Source organism: Cervus elaphus, chromosome 30, assembly GCF_910594005.1.
Source record: "Cervus elaphus chromosome 30, mCerEla1.1, whole genome shotgun sequence".
Classification (NCBI taxonomy): Eukaryota; Metazoa; Chordata; class Mammalia; order Artiodactyla; family Cervidae; genus Cervus; species Cervus elaphus.
In genome coordinates, this window is record NC_057844.1 from 34,307,317 (window position 1) to 34,323,696 (window position 16,380).

Here is a 16,380-nt window from a genome sequence, read left to right on the forward strand (position 1 = left end):
GGAGAATGGTGGGGGTAGCGGGACTGCTGCCAAGGTGGCCTGGGATAGGGGTGGGGCTGGGGGGGTTGTCTAGGGGCCAAACTGGAGGTGTGGCCTGAAGCAAGGAGGCAAAGCTGAGCCTGAGGCGTGGCCAGGGGACAGGCGTGGCGTGGCCTGGCCTGGGGGAGGTGGAAGGAGAGCCCGACTAGGGGCGGGGCGTGGGCATGGGCGTGGCCAGTTTGAGGGCGTGGCGTGGCCCAACGGGGCGGAAGGAGAGCCCTGCCGGGGGCGTGGCCGGGCGGGGCGTGGCCAGTAGACGGCGTGGAGTGGCCTGGGGGCGGAAGAAGAGCCCGGACGGGGGCGTGGCCCGACGGGGGCGTGGCCTGGGCGGGGAGGCCGAGGCTGGTGTGCTCCGCGTCGCGCTCCTCGCGCCGCATCCGAGCCCGCCAGCCCAGAGTCTGTTCGCCGGAGCTGAGGCTTCTCCGAGACCCCGGCGTGCTCAGAGCATCGCTGGGCCAGGAAGGACTGATCCTAAGTCGCCGGGACGTCTAGGATCGGCCGACTTCGGAGGCTCCTGCGAGCGGGGCCGCTGTAGGTGAGGCTGCATCGGGGCACGGGGAGCTGGGCCGGCGGTCCGCAGCGTCGGCGCCCGGGTGTCCACGGGGAGCCCGAGTCCGGGAGCGGAGGTACCCCAACGCCTGCCCCGCAGCCTGGGCGTGAGGTTCGCTCAGTGCGTTTGCTGCGTGGCCGGGCGGCCCGGGATCGTGGGACTCCAGCCCCGCGCGCCCGGAGACCCCCGAGACTTGACCCGCCGCGGGCTGCGGGAGGGACAAAGGCGCGGGGCGCCCGCGCCGCCCAGGGGATGCGCTGGAGAACTTCACTCCCTGGTGACCCGGGCCTCATCTCCCGAGAGAGGCGGCGGGATCCCGAGCTGGAGGGGTGGGCTCCAGGGCCGTTTTCCTTCCACTGTGGTCGGCGTGGTGGGGGGAGTCGGTACCCCAGCCCCAGGGGTCACAGACCCGTGCTGCGCCCACGTCTGGGGAACTCGGGTGACCTGAGCGGACGGCCACCATCTGGCTGTGCTGTCGCAGAGCCCGAGCAATGCCCTCCCCCAACCCCTCCAGGTGCGGAAAAAGAGCCAAATCAACCAAGCAGACAAACAAAACTCTCAAAACTCTCTCGGTCAGTTGCTTCCCAGCACTGGACAGTCTTGTCGATGAATAGAAGAATAACTTGAGTTTATTTAGCACTTGTTACCAAGGCCGTCTGAATTCGTGTATCACGCGCCGGTCCTGTCGTCGCGCTCCCGCGTCTCAGGTCATTTTCCGTGCCTGGTGTTTACTACCCTGTTATATCCCTGCCAAGTCCCCAAGTTCTGTGCTCGCCTTCTCTAGCAGGCAGAGAAACGTTACCTGTTTTATTCCGCATCCCCCCACCCCCACTTCCTAACAAACACTCCTTTTCTGTGTCCCCCTTCTACCAGGCTTCTTCCCTGCAGTGTCCTGGGGACCTGTTGTCTGTGCTTCCCTGTTCTGAACCTTGTCCTCTGCCCCCGCCCCCACCCTTTAGAGTTTTATGTGACTGTTTCTTACCCAGCATTCTCATCTTCACCCACCTGCCTTGGTCCCCAGATCAGCCATTCTCCTCCCACCAGGCTGCTGGTCTGCCTTTCTGCCTGGGTTCCTGTGTCTTCTGCTTATATTTTACCTGTTTCTCCCTGTGCTTTTCCCGCCTCCAGTGCACACTTTGTTTCAGTTCCTCTGGTTGCTGATTTTTCTCCTGCATCGCCATCCCTCTGTCCACTTCTCTTCCAGTCGGTCCCCCATCACCTGGCAGACGTCTTTATTTCAGAATGTCGGAAAGTGTCAGGAGGAGGCAGCAGCTTCCCCAGGACTACTGTGGATTCAAGGATCTCCTTTCCTGTTCCTGGTTGTGTGTGTGTTCTTGCTGAAGTAGTACCACCCGTAGACAAGTTCTCTGGCTGTGTTGATACTTATATTGATATGAATGTTAGGTAGCAGTTATCGAGCACTTACAGGGAGCCAGGCACCCTTCTGAGGAAGTACATGCAGTAATAGCTCATGAATCCTCCTCACATCCCTGTAACATCAATGCATTCCTAGCCCCATTTTACAGATGGATAAAGGGAGGCTTGGAGAAGTGAAATACCAGGCCCAGAGCCCCTCTTCTCACCACACCAACTTTTGAACTCAGACATGGGTTGGGATTTGGCTTTGGAAATAAGGTCATTATTTGTGTGTTTTATTTAGTCTGCAGTTTACAGCAGTGGAGGGCATAATAGCTGTACCTGTAAGGTTGCATGTGGGGAAAAGCTGTTGTCTCCCGTCCTTCAAAAAGACGGAGACACTGCCTGGACTGGCCTCCAGCTGGCTTTCCTGAAGGGAGTGCTGGCCCCCTTGGCTACAGGAGAGCTCGAGAAAGCTTCACGCCAAGACCATTGCCGGCTGCTCCGCCCCTACAGTGAGAGGTCAGTTTCACTTTAGCTGGCCAGAGCTTCAGGGTCCTTGAGTGCCCTGTGATGCTGCGAGTCTCGTTTGTTTCCATTTCATTGTACAATTTAAAGCCTTGTTCGGATATCTCCTTTGCCTTCCTGTGAGTTGTAGGAAAGTATTTGTTCTTTTGCTGATGCTGAAGCAGAGTCTTGGGAAAGTTTTCTGCTTCGATGGCTAGAAGGGACCTTATATTCCACAGATGAGGAAACCGTGGCCCAGAGAAATAAAATGACATGTCCAAGGGAGGCAGCTGGACGGTAGGGCTGGCCCTAGATGCCCGACCTGCTGGCTGCTGGGCCAGACTCTCCATGCCTGGCTCTGCAGCCTGGCAGGGTGGCCTCTCGGAGACCTGCTGTGCGGAGCAGCCGAGTGCTGCTCCCCGCCCCCACACCCTTTCCTGAGCTCAGAGGCAGCAGGAGGATTCATTGCGGATGGAATTGTCCGTGGGCTTTTTTTTTTTTTTTTGTCTGAAAGCTAAATATTTTAAGAATATTTGCTTCTGAGATTTGTAATGGCATACATGGGATCATAAAAACACAGAAGTATAAATTCAAGTGTTTTAGAAAGAAGTATTTTTTGTTTTCCGGAACATCAGGCAGGAACACCAAACGTACCCTGCTTTCTCGAGGCACATTGTACAATCCATGGCAGTTTCAGAATCAGTAACTGGAATGTTGGAGTGCATTTTCTACTTGCATTAGTAGAAAGGCATTAGTACTCACGTGGTTCCCTTCATCTCTGCATTTCAGATGAAATAGGGTTGACAGGGAGCCTGTCTCTGTGTTGGCCCTGCCCTGACTACCCGTCTCTCCCACTGACCTGGGACTCCTGTCTGTGCCCCCCAGTTCCCAGCTTTGCTCCCTGCTGTCCGGTTCACCTCTTTCTCCGTGAGCCCTCAGGGAACCTGGAAGGTGCCGCCTCCCCACGATTGCTCAACCATTCCGTATCTGCCGTTCTTGACAGAATCCAGTCCTGATGCCCTCAGGTGTATGTTGCATGTAATTAACTTCTCTCTGATGTTCCCGAATGAGATGGGTGGGTCTGTGCGTCCCTGGGAGAACTGATGAGACGTGTCTGTGTCCTGTGGTTTGGATGAGGACTGTGTAACTGAAGAGCAGGTTAGGTTCACAGCTCCCTTGCATAGGTGAAGGCGTCAAGGTTCATGGCTATAGCCCCATAAGACGAGTCAAGGCTGAGGTTTGAACGTGGGACTGCCTGGCTCAGGAGACCCACATGCATGCATCTCCAGCGTGTCTCCTCTGAAGCCTGTAGCTCCCTCTGCAGCAGCGTCCTCAGGGCCTTTTACGAGCTAGAAGGTTCCTGGTGCTGAGCCAAGGTGGGGATACAAAGGGGTGCGTGGGGGCCTTGGGGGGTTTCCAGGCACCCTCGTTCATCTTCCTCCTGGACCGGGGGTATGCTTGCTGACTGGGGGAAGCCAGGAACTGTGGCGAGCCCCAGATGGACAGAGGTAGTCCAAACGTGGTTGTGGCCATTTGCTGTGGTTGGCATGTCAACGCTTGTGGTCACGGATAACGCCCCATGCCTCAGCCTGTGCTTGTGATCTTCAGGTATCCTAGACAGAGGACTGTTCCCTCCCCTCTCTAGGACCTTCGAGGACCTGATTACTTGGCCAGAAATAGCCCCCGCCTGTTTCCACGTCACCATGGAAGCATTGCGAGCTCAGCGCTGTCATTTCAGGGACCGAGTGCCTGACTTGGGACATCTTCTCTGGCCAGATCTGAGTGGGCCCCCATTCTCTCTTGGGGTTTAGCCATGGAGTTGGGGAGCTCTAAGAGGACCCCGCTGGCTAATCTGGGAAAGGGAGGGACCGGAGTTTTCCCTCCCTGACTAGCTCTGTTACAGAGATTGGCAGGCTGTCCTCAGAGAAAATAGCACACAGGTCTGAAATGACTAGCCTAGAAAGTGGCCATGGCGGGAGGCAGCCCACAGGAAGCCGGGGTCTTTGCTTGGCATCCTGGGTAGGTGCAGGGGGCAGAACCCTGATTTTACTGTCAGAGCAGAGGGGTCAGGAGGCCAGGGAGGAGGTATGCTCCTGGTAGCAGAACCTGGATCACAGGCTTTCAGGGAAATTGCGGTTCATATAACAGGAGCAGTAAGCAGTCTTGTCGTGGAGTATCACAGTTACACCTCAGTCACATTAAACAGGGTCAGGCCCTGCTCAGTCACCTCCACATACAAGGTATAAAGAGAGAGAGTAGATCGGAGTCCTAAAACCACTGACCTGTAGGTATAGAAACCTGTCCAATTGGGGTGTTGGGACTCTGTGGCTTCAAGAGTTTATATGCTGGATGCTAGGAACATCCCTACCATCAGGGAAGTTCACACACTTTCCGGGGGGAGAGGCTGGCATGTGAAAGTCCTGGGACCCATAGCAGGTGAGGGGTCAATTTGCAGGGAGGGTGTTTAGGGGAGTCCATGAGAAGCCTAGGATCCAGGAAGCCTTCGTGGAGGAGGTGCTAACCACAGCCTGGGCTGAACAGGAATGCTAAGGTTGGGGAAGGGGCTGACAGAGGGAGGCATTCCAGCCTCTGGGGACAGAATAAGAGGTGGGGAGACAGACCCCAGTTCGGCGATGAGGGACCTTTAGACAATTCTGAGTGGCCCCTAGAATTGAGGGGCCCTTCATTCATTACTGTCACCGTGTGCCCAGAGCAGTGGTTCTGAATCACTATCTCCCGGGTATTTGTTAGAAAAGCAAATTCTAGGACTTTCCCCCTGGAAGCCCCCAGAATCAGAGGCTCAGGGGTATGTGTCTGTATTTTAACACCTTCCAGGTGACTTTCTTGCATGCTAGTTTGAGAACCAGCGCTCTAGAATGTATGAAAAACAGCAGCTCTTCATTGCTCCTTCAAAGATCCGGGATCACATTCCTGCGTGGTCAGACCTCTCTCTGGGATCCGCCGCCCACCGTCCTTGTGTTTCTGTACTGTGTACACTCACACAACTGCCTTGCCCACCCTGCTTCATTTCATCCCTACTAGTGACGTAGACTATTTCTACAACACTGCTCCCTGACATGATTTCCTATTGTTTCAAGGTCATCAGATAAACGGTTCAGGTCCCAGCTCTGCTGCTTGCCAGCTGTGTGACTTTGGGGTGGCCTTGACCTCTCTGCCTCAGTTGCCTTTCTGAACAGTGTAGATAGTGGTACTCGTCTCTTCACTGAGTGGTTCAGACTTTCTTGGGTGTTGCAATTACCTGGGGGTCTTTCGGAAAGATTGATGCCTTCTCCCACCCCCAAATAGTGTTAGATTGTTCAGGGGCAGTGAAGTTGGTCACAGGCTGCCATGAGGATGGGAGAGTCCATTCTTACAGGGTGCTCAGAAGAGGTCCTGGCACTTGTCAGCTGGGGGAGGGGAGGCTCTGATGGTTTTTTGATGGGATGGGGAGAAAGCGCAGACATTGTCACTTGTTCCATGAATACTTGCTAGTTGTTGAGGGCCTGTTGGTTTGGGGCTCTCCTGGTGGTTCCATCTTATTCTGAGTGCATCTCCAGGTCTGACTCTGAGCCTCCTCCAGGCAGGACTGCAGAGGTCTTGTGTGAGCAGAGCACACAGGCCCCCACCCCCGGCCCACCTTCCCAGCACTGGCACCGTCTTCCATCCTCTGTACAGAACAACTTGACTTTGGAATATAACCAGATTCTAAACTCATGAAGGCACAGTGCTTTCCAGTAAGAATGCTCCCCACCCGACCCCGGGGTTCTGACCCTGCCCTAATCTGTCATTTGTACCTAGACACCTGTTTTCAGACACACCAAACACCTCCAGACTTGTTCTTTACACCTGAACACACCAAACATCTCCATCTCTGTCTTTACACCAGACTGTCTTCTCTGATCTAAATGTCATATCATAAATTGTGTATTTCTGGCAGTTACTTAAATAACATATGACCTTTCTGCATACTGTGCCCTGTCATACATATTCTTTCAACCTTCATTCATTGTTAATTCAGTAACTGTTGATGGGCGTCTGCTTTGCATCGAGCCTGAGCTGATGGTTTTATCCCCTCTTTCCTGTGGAAGGACAAGCATACCTATCACCGTGTAGAAGGCGTTTCTTTAGGTTTCAGTTTATAGCTGCAGCCTGCTCTACACCTTTTGGTGACATAATCACTCCACTTGTAATAATAGAACCTCTGAAGGACGTTTTTCATGTTGACTCCACGGGCCTTCTTTGAACCCTGCTGAGATTAATTAAATCAAACCCCGTGCTGCAATTATCCTAAAATATCCCCACCAGTTATTAAAATCCAGTTTGCCTGGGGCTGGAGACCATAGTTAGTACTCTCAGGATGAAATCCACCATCCAGTGTAAGGTCTGTGGGTTTCTCATTTCTTTTAGTCTAGAGTCCGTCCTAGTGGTTTGGTTAAATCAATTAAAGAAACAAGAAATAGGAGAATTCATATCTCAGGTTTATGATTTGTTCTGTCTCTGTGGAAAAGTTAGATTCTGTTTTTGGTTTTGTTTTTTGCTGTGCAGGGTATATAGGGAGCTGATGTTTACTCTTTAGGTTGGCCGGAGTACATTTAAATCTGTGTTGAAAATAGAAATAATTGATTCACTCTATTTGTTCCGCTGCCCGAGGACTAAGTGAAAATCTACCACTAGGGAAACTTTTGTGTGGCCGGCACACAAGTGGCTCAGTATTATGGTAAAGACTAGCCTCCATTGTGTGGCCTTAGCATTATCACTGGTGTTACCCACGGGCTGAATAGCCTTTAGAAATACAGGCCTTCACAGGAATTGCCCTGGCTTAAATGTTCCATGAATCCTTCTGAAATAACATCCCCCAACCCCTCATTTGAAACAGTAAAGGAGGAGGGAATATATGAATATCTACAGCTTCAATTATATTCAAAAGGGTTAGATTTTTAAAATGAGAAAAGTTAAAACTGTGTTTTAATTTTAAAAATATGAGGTTAAGAAATAACCCAGAATACACGGGAAAAGTCAATACACGGGAAAAGTCATTCTTTAAAATGGTCTGTTCTAAGATCTCCCAGGCCTGCTTTCTCTACCTTTGACTTTTCTGAAACAAACCTAAACTCCCCAGAGTGGATTGAGTGGCCCGTCTTACTGAAGAGCCTGCTTGTTTTATCAAGTTGAGTCCAGCGCTGGCGTTAGATCATCCCTCTGCGTCCTCAGGCCTCTCTGCCAGGACCATGGTGTCCCGCACTTCCCAGAAAAGCGTGGGGGACTTCACCGTTATGGCCCAGCTCCAGTTCTTGGCGGTGACCTCTGGGGGGTGTGTGTGTGTGTGTGTGTGTGTGTGTGTGTGTGTGTGTGTGTCTAGGGTGGGGCCCGCACACATGCTGTGTGTGTGTGTGTGTGTGTGTCTAGGGTGGGGCCCGCACACATGCTGTGTGTGTGTGTGTGTGTGTGTGTGTCTAGGGTGGGGCCCGCACACATGCTGTGTGTGTGTGTGTGTGTGTGTCTAGGGTGGGGCCCGCACACATGCTGTGTGTGTGTGTGTGTGTGTGTGTGTGTGTGTGTCTAGGGTGGGGCCCGCACACATGCTGTGTGTGTGTGTGTGTGTGTGTCTAGGGTGGGGCCCGCACACATGCTGTGTGTGTGTGTGTGTGTGTGTGTGTGTCTAGGGTGGGGCCCACACACATGCTGTGCTGAGTCAGTGTATCCTTGAGCCTAAGTCAGGTTGAGACGCCTGGCATCCCTGAGACATGAAGCTGTGGGATTCTGAATAAGGAAAGTGGCAGCTTCTTCTGAAGATTCATTTTTTTATGAAAAGCCATGGCAAGGGGTGAGGAAGAAGACTGACTTGTAAACTTGCAGCTTGTGGAATCTGGATGACTGATGGGATCCTATTAGTATTTTTTCTTCGTTTTTTAACCTCAAGGCATGTGCAATCTTAGCTCCCTGACCAGGGCGCGAACCCATGCTCCCTGCAGTGGAAGTGCAGAGCCTTAACCACTGGGCCACCAGGGAAGTCAATTTGTATTTTCAGTAGTTGTCCTCACCCACCAGCATCGGGGTCAACCGTTCTGCTCAGGGTTGAGCCGCCCGTGTCCAGATGTAGCTCTTGAAATGTCATGTGCCCGACAGAGTGTCTTGTGCTCACGGATGATGACGGTGCTCATTGAGATGGACGGACGCGCCATTCCTAAATGCAGCTGTGGTTCCAGCCATGGGGAGGCCCTTCCCAGTCTCCACTAATCCTTCCCTGCAGTCTCACCGTCCCTCCTAGATCTATGTGCTGGGTGGGAGGGCGGTGATGTAGGATGACCTTCTCCGGGCTCTCTTTCAGGCTAGACTTTTCTACCACCGGAAATGGGGAGCCCTGGAGAAGGGTGGAGACGCTCTGTCTATGCTCTCCTCCTCTGCCGTGGGTCAGGGCTTCCTGTGGCTCGACTCAAAATTAGGAGAAAATACTCAGGCTTAGAGAACTCGGTAGACCTTCTTTCTGATCACCTTGTAGGAGGAAGCAGTGTTTCTCTCTGCTTTTCCTGGTCTTTGTTCCTACTCTGACCCTCATCCAAGGTGCTCGCCCTGAGTTGGTGCTCGCCCGAAGCCTTCATACGGGACAGGGATGCGCGCATGTCCTGGCATTTCAAGGCTGGCAGTGGGTGGGTCAGAGTGCACAGCGCCCTTGCTGCTGCCTGAAGGTGTGAGTCTGCGGCGCCCTGACATACCAGCACGTCCAAGGGGGTTTATCACATTGACTTCCTGGGGGCTGTTCCCAAGCCTGCTGAGATTAATTAAATCAAACCCCATGCAACAATTATTCTGAAGCAAAATGGCTTATTAAATTCTGGTGCATGCTGGATTACTGAATTTGTATTGTCCCAGTAGACAAGTACAGTTTTGCTTGTTTTCTCCTCTAGGACTTTAATAGCCTGTTTTTATTTTTGTGGGTGAATACAACCAATCTCTCCTGGTTTTTCTTTCCTGCTGAGATGAGTCGTCTCTAAGGAAGGAGGAAATGCCATTGTCAGCAGACAGCACTGTTTCTAGGCTTTCCTGGAAAGTCGATTCCATAGAAGCAGGTCTCTCCACACAGTGCATCTGTTTTTCTCTGGCTGGGAATTTTTTAAGAAGTCTTTGTGTCAGTTGGAACACTCATCTTCTGAGGTGAAGATAGTGGCTATCTGTGCAGATCAGTCCAGGAGAAACAGAAGGTTGGCTCAACAGGCGGGTTTCTGGTCCCTTGTCACCCAGACCCGGGCAGCCACTTCTCTGTGTATGCTTGCAGCTCAACTGAAGAGACCTGGGAAGTGCTTTGGTTTGCATTATTGAGAGAGGATTAAAAAAAAAAACAAAAACCACACTGGTTTCATGAGTGTTATGGCTCTTTATGTATGTCGCTTCCCTAGTGGCTCATTGGTAAAGAATCCAACTACCAATGCAAAGGATGTGGGTTTGATCCCTGGGTTGGGAAGATCCCCTGGAGAAGGAAATGGCAACCCACTCCTGTATTCTTGCCTGGAGACTCCCATGGACAGAGGAGCCTTGGCGGGCTACAGTCCGTGGTGTGACAGAGTCAGACACGGCTGAGCACCTGAGCATGCAGGCATGCACACACCTTTCTTTCAAACAGGAGAGTTTCTTTTATGGGATTGTTTCTAGAGATGACTAGCCATGCATATTCTACATGCCTGGTCAGTGAATCTTTCTTTTCCTCATACAGACTCACAGCTGCAGGACTCAGATAGCTTGGACCACGTTTCTCATGGTCTTTTAGATGGAAAGGTATTTTCGCCATTGGGAGGAGCCTACAGCTTTCACCTCAGAAGAGAGGGAACTTCAGACCCGCATCAGGATCCATTCGCTAAGGGCTCAGGAGGGGATCTGCATGGTTCCTGGTCTCAGGGCAGCGGCTCTGTTGCTTTCGGAGTGCAGAGGCCCCTATATACTCAGTGCTGCCTTGGCCAGAGGCGGAGGGAGATGGGGAAGCGGTGGCCTTGGTCTCAGAACCTGCTGCTTCCCGCTGGAGGTGGCCACGTCCACCTGCTGCTGTCTACGCAGGAACTCAGACACTTCTGGCACCTGTCCTGGGCTCTCTTGCTGAACCTGCCTCCGTCAGTCATGAGGTTTGCACAGTCAGGAAGGTCTCTGTAAAATACCCAGATCCTGGTGCCTGATTGTACGGAAGACTCAGATGTGGTGTGTAGATGGTTTTCTTTAGCTGGAGTGCCTTTGTTAAGAGTCAAAATCTGACACACAAGAGGCAAGAGTTGGCAGAAAAGAGTGGGGATTTGAGAGTTCTGTCAATATGGAATTCTATTCGTGGGGAGTTTTACATTCTTGTTAATCTTTAAGATTAAGGTTTTTTTAAAAAGCTGAAATTATTGTAGATTCACATGCATGGTATAATGCAGTGATATTTATGTGATGTGTACAACATCATGGCCAGGATATTGACATTGATGTGCGTGCACGCCTGCTCAGTCGCTTCAGGCATGTTTCACTCTTTGCGACCCTATGGACTATCCCCTGTCAGGCTCCTCTGTCTGTGGAATTCTCCAGACAAGAATACTGGAGTGGGTTGCCATGCCCTGCTCCAGGGGATCTTCCCAACCCAAGGATCGAATCCATGTCTCTTGCGTCTTCTTCATTGGCAGGCAGATTCTTTACCCGCTGAGCCACGCCGAAGCCCGTTGACCTTGCTATGTGAAGATAAATAGCATTTCTATCACCAAGAGGGTTCCTTGTGTTGTCCGTTTATATCCACACCCGCTTCCCTCCTGCCCCTACTCCTTCCTTCACCTCTAGCAACCACTAATTCTTCCTGCATATAATTTTATTTCAAAAATATTATAAAATTGGAATCATACTGTATGTTAGGTATTGCTTTGCTTACGCAACACACTTCTCTGAAGATGATACTACTTCTTTAGATATGTGTGGCTTGCAAATATGTTCTAAGTTTGATGAAGTCTAATTTATTGATTGGTTTTCCTTTTTTATGGATTATGCTTTTGGTGTCAAGTCTAAGAACTCTTTGCCTAGCCCTAGATCTTGAAGATTTTCTTCTACTGTTTTTTAAGTTTTATAGTTTTACATTTAAGTCAATGACTCATTTGAGTTAGCTTTTGTATAAGGTGTGAGATGTAGGTTGTATTTTTTTGTGAGATTTTTGTTTGTTTGTGGTTTTTGCCTGTAGATGTCTAATTGCTCCAGCCCCCTTTTTTGTTAGAAAGGCTACGCCTTTTCTATTCAGTGACTTTTGCACTTTTATCAAAAATTAGTTGGGCATATTTGTGTAGGTCTGTTTCTAAGTTCTCCTTTCTGTTGCATTGAGCTATGTGTCTCAGCCAACATCACAGTCTTGATTACTACAGCTTTGAGTCTTGAAATTGGGCGGACCAATTCATCCCAGCTTATTCTTTTTCAGCATTGTTTTAGCTATTCTAGTTCCTTTTGCTTTCATATAAATTTTTGAATAATCTTCTCATATCTGCTAGAATTTGGGGAGAACTGGCATCTTTACTATTTTGAATCTTCCAGTCTTCCATTTTTTTCATCATCACTGTGCAGTTTTAACCATGTAGTTTCTGTTCATGTTTGCATAGATTTCACTTTTGAACACTCGTAAATGGTATTGTATTTTTTATTTCAATGCCCATGTGTTCATTGCTATGTAGAAATACAGTAAAAAAAATTTGTGTGTGTGTGTTTGACTTGTATTATATAACCTTGTAGAGCTTGCTGATTAGTTCTAGGGTTTTTTTGTGGATTCCCTGGGACTTTCAATGTGGATAATTGTGTCATCTGCAAAAAGGGATGGTTTAATTTCTTTCTTTCTAAACTGTACGCCTTTCATTTACTTTTCTTGCCTTATTGAACTGACTAGAACTTCTTGCACTATGTTGAATAAGAGTGTGAGAGCAAATGTCCTTGCCTCTTTCTGATCTTAGAGGGCATCCTGTCTTTTCACAATTAAGTATAATGTTAGCTGTAGGTTGTTGGCAGATGTGCCTTATCAAGTTGAGGAAATTGATCTCTTTTTTTTTTAAATGATGACTGGATTTTATCAAGTGTTTTCTCTATCAATTGAGATGATTATGATTTTTTAGCCTGTTAATATAATGAATTATATTGATTAATTTTTCAAATATTGAACTAGTCTTGGATGCCTGGAATAAACCCAAATGGAACCCACTTGACTGTGTGCGTAATTATTTTTATATATTGCTATCCCTAGAGAAGGAAATGGCAACCCACTCCAGTATTCCTACCTGGAAAATCCCTTGGATGGAGGAGCCTGGTGGGCTACTGTCCATGCGGCTGCAAAGAGTCAGACACAACTGAGCAACTTCACTCACTCCACTCACTCATAGTCTCTTAGGTTTTATTAAGTGTTCTTTTGTCTATATTCATGAGAGATCTTGGTCTGTAGTTGGGTTTTTGTTTGGTTGGTTTTGGTAGTGTTGTAGGGTACTATCTTGATCTGATTTTGGTATCAGGGTAATACTAGCTTCATACAATGAATGGAAAATGCCTTTCATTTCCTGGGTGACAAAGGATGGAATTAATGTTAGGTCTTTTTTAAACACTTGGTAAAATTCTTCAGTGAGATTTCGTCTTAATTTTGAAATGACAAATTCCGTTTCCATAATGGTTAATATCTGTTGAAGTTATCTATTTCATACTGTATTAGATGTGGTAGTTTTTGTTTTTTGAGCATGTGATCCATTTTCTCTAAGTTGTCCAATTTTTTGTGTGTAGAGTTGTTCATAGTACTCTCTTACTATCTTTTTGATGTCTGCAGGGAGGGTAGTGCTATCTCATCTCATTCCTAATATTGGTATATTGTTTCTTCTATCTTTTTTTCCCCCTTAGTCAATCTTTTAGGAAGTTTGTTGACTTTATTAATCTTTTAAAAGAACTACCTCTTAGTTTTACTGATTCTTGCTATTTATCTGCTTTCTTTTATATCTGCTCTTACCTTTGTTACTGATATTTCTTTCCTTTTCCTTGCTTTGGGTTTATTTTGCTTTTTTCCTAGGTTCTTGAAGTGGGAATTTAGACTACTGATTTGAGTTCTTTCTTATTTTCTTATGTATTTATTTAATGCTATAAATTTTCCTCAGAGCACTGCTTTAGCTCTGTCCTGTAAATTTTGATATGTCACATTTAATTTTTATTTTCATTCAGTTAAATGTCTTTTTTTAATTCCTCTCTAGACTTCCTCTTTGACCTGTGGGTTATTTAAAAGTGTGTTTAGTTTCCAGATGTTTGGAAAATTTCCTCACATCTGTTATTAATTTTCAGTTTATTCCCTTATGGTTGGAGAATGCATTCTGTATGATTTCAGTTAAGCATTTTTGAAGTTGGTTTTATAGTCCTGGATATTGTCTGTCTTGATCTATGTTCCGTGTGCATATGAGAAGAATATATTCTGCTGTTGTAGGGTGGAGTGTACTATGCCTTTCTAATCCTGTTGGTTAATGCTTTTAATCCTGAAATGGAGTATTTTGTTGCAGTGATGTTAATAGTAATTGTTTTTGTTTTTTTCCGGTGAGGAAAGGGGAATGAAGATTAGACAGTGAAGAATTTTAATTCATATTTTTTGGTAAAAATAAAGAGACTGAAAATCCATAACAATCCATATTGTTAATTTAGGGCAACTTTGACAACCATCCAAGGGGAGGGTAGAGTTTATATTCTCTATTGGAAATGTGGTACCAGAGGACCATTTCATTACACTGTTGAGTTAGGATTAGAAAATCTGATGAAAACCATCCTAGATCTCCATCAAAATTAGAGGTCAGATAGCTGGAGTTGCTGACCAGGACTGGAGGTATTTCAAGATTGGTTAGGTTTCTTCTTGTTGATTAGTATTTATTAGTTAACTAACTCACTGCTTACTAAGTATTCAATCTTTAATTAGATCTAGAACAGAGTGGTGGGTTATTGATATAAAGCTATATTTTTAATCTATTCTGAAAAACATGTTGAGTAATTCCTCTGTTCCAGACGTGGTGCTAGTTCTTGAGAATATAAAAATTAACTAGAGAGACATGGACTCAAGTATTTTTAATTCTCCCACAGAAGAAAACCTAGAAATCTCAATGGCTTCCATAAAGACTGATTACTGGGAAACCGAAGAGTAAATTAAATTTTGAAGATTATTTTAGTTTCAGATGACACAACTTAAATTTGAGCAACAATATTAAGTGTACCATGTGGAGAAACTATTTTTATTACATTGTTGTGGAGTCACATTCAGTTAAAAACCTGGCATTTCTTGCAGGTCTCCCAAGTGCCACACACTGAAGTAGGTGCAGGGAGTCTGGATTTGCCTAACTCCTTTTGTACTTTTCTTTCTTCAGTCTGATTGTTACAAAAATAGAGGCCAAGTATAAATTTTATACTCTATATCCATTTTTATGTATTGTTTCTTCAGAAATAGAAGCTTCCATGTATAGTAAAAAAAAATTTGTGTACTGAAAAAAGTAATTTTTTCAGTAGCATAACTATATAAAGAATATCTACATAAGTGCTGTTGGATTTAAGTACAAACAGATCTGGTATCAGTGTCAATACTGACGTTACCTCATGTCGTTTTGTAAACACACCGTTAGTTTAACCTGTTTAACCAGGTACAGTTACAGAAGGGCAGCAAAGACCTTACTCTATTACATGTAACACAACAAGAAGTGAGAAAATGCAGTTAAATTTATCACAGTGTTTGCTGTCCTTTTCCCTGTGACATCATAGTTTCCCTCTAGTATCTCTTTTTCAGATCACAAAAGCATGTTATTTCCCAGAAAACCACTTGCTTTGATTAATGGGGCCAGGACAGTCCAAGGACAGATTAAGCACACAGGAACCTGGCGTGATCCCTGGAGAAGGTCCTGTCTTCTTTCCCTCACCTTGTAGCTCTTTAATTTCATTACCGTGTTTCCTGGTAAGTCTCTAAGAAAGCTCCATGTATCTAAATAAATGGTAGATGATTGGTTGATGAGCTATTAACGGTTGAAAATAACAGGCTCAAACTTTATTTTTTATCATTTCATTAAGGAACATCCTCTTTCTTCCTAGGATAAAAAGAAGTGGGAAATGCTCTAGTCGACTGCTTTTATTCTTTCTCAGTTAATCACAGCCGAGCGGGATGGACTCTGCTTTGCTCCCCTGATTCACCGTTACTTTACTATGACATCAAGTTCTTAGAGATATTTGGAAGAAAGAGATCATATGCCCTTATGACAGCTTGGGCGTACATCCTTTAGCCTGACTGACACAGTGAGCCTTAGACAAATCAGGTGACTTCTTGGAGCCTCGTTGTCCTTCTGTCTGTGCAGTGAATCTGGGTGGTGATAAGAGACTCCCTCCTCCCTACTTAGTCACGGATGTTTCCGTTGTCATCTCTAGTCTGAGCTCCAGGGGAGCGAGAGCTGTTGGGCAGGAATAGAGACGCAGACGCAGAGAACAGGCTTGTGGACCCAGCAGGGGAAGGAGAGGGAGGGATGAATGGAGAGAGTAGCACTGATATACGTGCACTTTCACATGTGAAATAGATAGGCAGTGGGAAACTGCTGTGTCGTATAGGAAGCCCAGCTTGGTGCTCTGTGATAACCTAGAGGGGTGGGATGGGGAGGGAGGTGAGGGGAGGAGGGTCAGGAGGGAGGGGACCAATGTATACTTATGACTGATTCATGTTGTTGTATGGCAGATGCCAACACAATATTGTAAAGCAATTATCCTCTGATTAAAAATAAAAGTAAAAAGAGAATGAATTGACTGTCCACCTGAAACTAACACCACACTGTTAATCAATTATAATCCACATGAAATAAAAATTTAAAAAAGGAATGAATTGACACCACAGCAAAGCCAGCAGCCTCACTTGCTTCTTTTTTAAACAGCTCTGTGAAGTATACTTGGCATATATACAGTTGTCC

The 16,380-nt window shown here is 47.0% G+C and overlaps 1 protein-coding gene across 1 annotated transcript in view; it reads left to right on the forward strand.

Moving 5' to 3' along the window:
- Positions 1 to 344: 344 nt before the first annotated feature.
- The window catches only part of SPATA13 (spermatogenesis associated 13), a 107,655-nt gene continuing 91,619 nt past the window's right edge, over positions 345 to 16,380 (forward strand). Inside the window, exon 1 of the mRNA XM_043891706.1 lies at positions 345 to 574. The gene's annotated coding sequence lies outside the window, so the exon portion shown is untranslated. The remainder of the gene's footprint in view (positions 575 to 16,380) is intronic.